Source organism: Octodon degus, unplaced genomic scaffold (assembly GCF_000260255.1).
Source record: "Octodon degus isolate 3935 unplaced genomic scaffold, OctDeg1.0 scaffold00028, whole genome shotgun sequence".
Lineage (NCBI taxonomy): Eukaryota > Metazoa > Chordata > Mammalia > Rodentia > Octodontidae > Octodon > Octodon degus.
Window position 1 is genome coordinate 9,955,546 of NW_004524604.1, and position 3,434 is coordinate 9,958,979.

General features: G+C 40.5%; 1 pseudogene; it reads right to left on the reverse strand.

The window, feature by feature from the left end:
• Window positions 1–2,901: 2,901 nt before the first annotated feature.
• Window positions 2,902–3,434, reverse strand: LOC101563759 (annotated as a pseudogene).

The following is a 3,434-nucleotide window of genomic DNA, read 5'->3' on the forward strand; positions in this document are numbered from 1 at the left end:
AAAAAATCAAACTCTAAAAAGAACTCCTTAAAAATAAAAGTATCTACACAAAATCCCCAGTGGAAACATACTTGCTAAGAGACTGAATGCTTTCCTGCAAAGATTAGGAACAAAGCAAGGGTGTCTTTTCCCACTAATATTTTTCAAAATAATACTAGAAATTCTAAACAGAATTAATCTGCCAAGAAAGGGAAAAGACACACAGGTCAGAATCAAAGTAACAAAAATATCTCTATTAGATGATATGATTGTCTATGTAGAAAATCTCAAGAAATACACAGAGAGAACAAAGTCATAGGTTATAATGTTAAATCATATTTTGACATGACAGGTAATTAAAATTTTTAACTTGAAAATAGGATCCAACACATGAAATGCTTAGGTAGAAATAATAACAAACGTGTAAAGGACCTATATGCTGAAAACTGCAAGCTACAAAAGAATACTAAAGAAACCAACGAAGACTTAAATGGAAAGATGCTGTGTTAGTAGATTGGAAGATCCCAACATAGTAAAGATGTCAGTAGCCCCCAAAGTTATCTATAGATTTCACCCCAACCCTATCAAAATCTCAGCAGTACTTTTGATAGACAAGGATAAAATTAATGTTCAATTTATATGAAAGAAATAGGAACTGGAATACCTCCATTTTGAAAAGCCAAAAATCTAGATAACCTCACTTTAAAACTGATCAAAATTATGAAGTCATTGTAACCAATAGTATAGTGTTGGCAGAAAGAGAGGTCAATAGAATGAGTTGATCGAGGGCGCAGAAATAAACTCATCCAGCTTTAGCTATTTGGTTTGAGACAGACATAAACATGATTCAGTGGGAAAAAGTCTTCTCTACAGATAATGCAGGGGACTTCCTTGAAGGAGCGTTAGGGGCACTAATATGATTGCTGGAGTTGCAGGGGGAAAATAGGGAGATTCCAGGTTACAGTTTAGATCTAAAATGCTCCTCACAGCCTCGCCCACACTTAGGTGGGGCTTTTGGAAGCTCACTGGATTATACAGTTATATAGCTGACTTGCCCTTAGGAGGTGGGATCTGGTCAGAAGAGTGGGTCATGGGGTGTGTGGCCTAGAAGAGTACAGTTCTCCTCCCCTCCTCCCTCCACACACACTCTGCTTTCCCACCCTGTACCAGGAACAACCCTCCTCTTCCACACCTGTCAGGAGGCCTGCCTTAGAGCCAGAGGACTAGGGACTGGGACCCCTACCAACTGTAGCTAAAATAAACCTATAAAAAACAAAAACAACAACAAAAATGCAGGAACAACGTATCATGTATATGAAAAAAAAGATAAAGCACCTTGACCTCACACTGTACACAGAAACTAACACAAAATGAATCACAGATTTAGGTATAATATATAAATCTATAAAAAGTTTTAGAAGAAAACATGAGACTATGAATTGAGGTTAGGCAGAGTTCTTAGAAATGACACCAAAGTATGATCTATAAAAGAAAAAAGTAATATGTTTTCATCTAAATTAAAAATAGGGGCCAGGGAGATAGCTCAGTGGTCTGTCTAAGTGCCTGCCTGGCAGGCCCAAGGACCCTGGTTCAATTCCCAGTAGCACATGCCATGCTGCCCTGGAACCCCTGGTGCACTGTGCTAGCCCGAAAGGTCTGGTGGCACACACCTGTAATCTCAGAGCTGGGGAGGCTGAGACAGGAGGATCATTACAACTCTGAGCTGCATTGCAAGACCTATACCAAATAAAGAATTTTAAAAATAAATTTAAAATATTTGCTTTACCAAAGATCCTGTCAAGAGACATAGACAAAGTAAACAAGCAATACAAATATTTCCAAATCACATATCCAATAACATATTTAAGATATATAAAACTTTCTAGCACTTGGGAGGTCTTCTCCACTGCTGGAGGGACTGTAGACTCCAACTCTAAGTTGGAGTGGACAACCACAATGAAAATCAGTGTGGAGGTTCCACAAAAAAAAAATAGGATTAGCAGTCCCATGCCACGCAGCTATTCCTCTCCTGGGGATGGTCTCAGAAGGATTAAAACCATCATACCATAGTGATATATATACACTCATGTTTATAGCAGCACAATTTTTCATAAATAAATCTTGGAATCAACCCAAATACCCATCAATTGAGAAATTGGCTAAAAAAAAAAAAAAGATGTGATATTTTTCTACAACGGAGTACTACTCAGTCATAAAGAATGATAAACTTGAGACTTACAGGTAAATGGATACAACTTGAGGCCATACTTATAAGTGAAATAAGCCAAACTCATTTACGTAAGCAGCTTATTGTCTCCCTGACAGGAGAAACTGAAAACATAAATAAGGACTAAAACGTACAATAGATATTGTGAAAGGGAAAAAAAATGTTCAAAGGAAAAACAAAGTAGGATGAGTGGGGAAAGGAAAAAAGAAAAAAATGCAAGTCAGTTATACTGTTTGTGTCTCTCAGTTCATTAAAAAGGAAGATTAGTGCTAACATCAGGAAGAAATTTTTATGTCCATATCTTGTACCCTGAGCAACTACTTTAACGATAACATGTAATGTATTAACTTGTTATTCTATTATTTTGTTATGAAATTTTTCCATAAAATTATATGTATAGATAGATATTTGCATAATTAATCCAACAGCTTTATTAACACTTTTAACATTTTTGGGAGGGGGTATGGCAATCCAACTCATGACCTCGCACTTGTCAGGCAGGCGCTGTGCCACTGGGCCCTATCCCCAGCCCATAACATTTAAATGAATGATACCCTTCTATAAAGTACAGTGTTTCACTGTGATTTCAGCCCTTCCAATGACTGGGAGCGGCGTCTTCCTCGCCACGTCCTGGGGAGCGAGACCAGTAGGAGAAGCAGCCCTCAGCCCGGGTATTCTCTGGAATTTCCTGCCTCCTACAACCGGTAGTCTTCAGGTAGGGACCACACCCGGGGAAGACCGCGACTTCCTCCTGCGTGTACTCTTCCAGGCACCGAGGCACCTTTCGGGGCTCGGGGAGCTCCTCCACCAAGTTTCTGAGGAGATCTTCTGGAATAGCCTCGTCTGGTAAAAGGTGCAGCCTCTGCATTATGGTCTTTCCTGTGAAGGTTTTTTGGCAGCACGTTGTCAACAGCCAGCTTCACAATAGCATCCGGGTCCGCAGGTGGAGCTGAGCAGCGCCACCTGCCTGAATCCCCCGGGGGTAGCCAGTGTGTGAGGAGTACGCTTTTTGCTCCCATTTGTTACCAGAAAACTCAATGTGTCGTGTGTTCATTATGACATGATCTCCACACTCACTTCTCTGATGGCACACAGGTTTATGCAGCCCTTGATGCCTTCTTGATGCTACAGCAGCAAGTCTGCTGGGGAGCTGCATCTTCCCACCTAAGAGATACCACATTCGGGCAAAAGTGGCCCATTGCTGGGGTGCCCGGGAGAAGCTCGACAT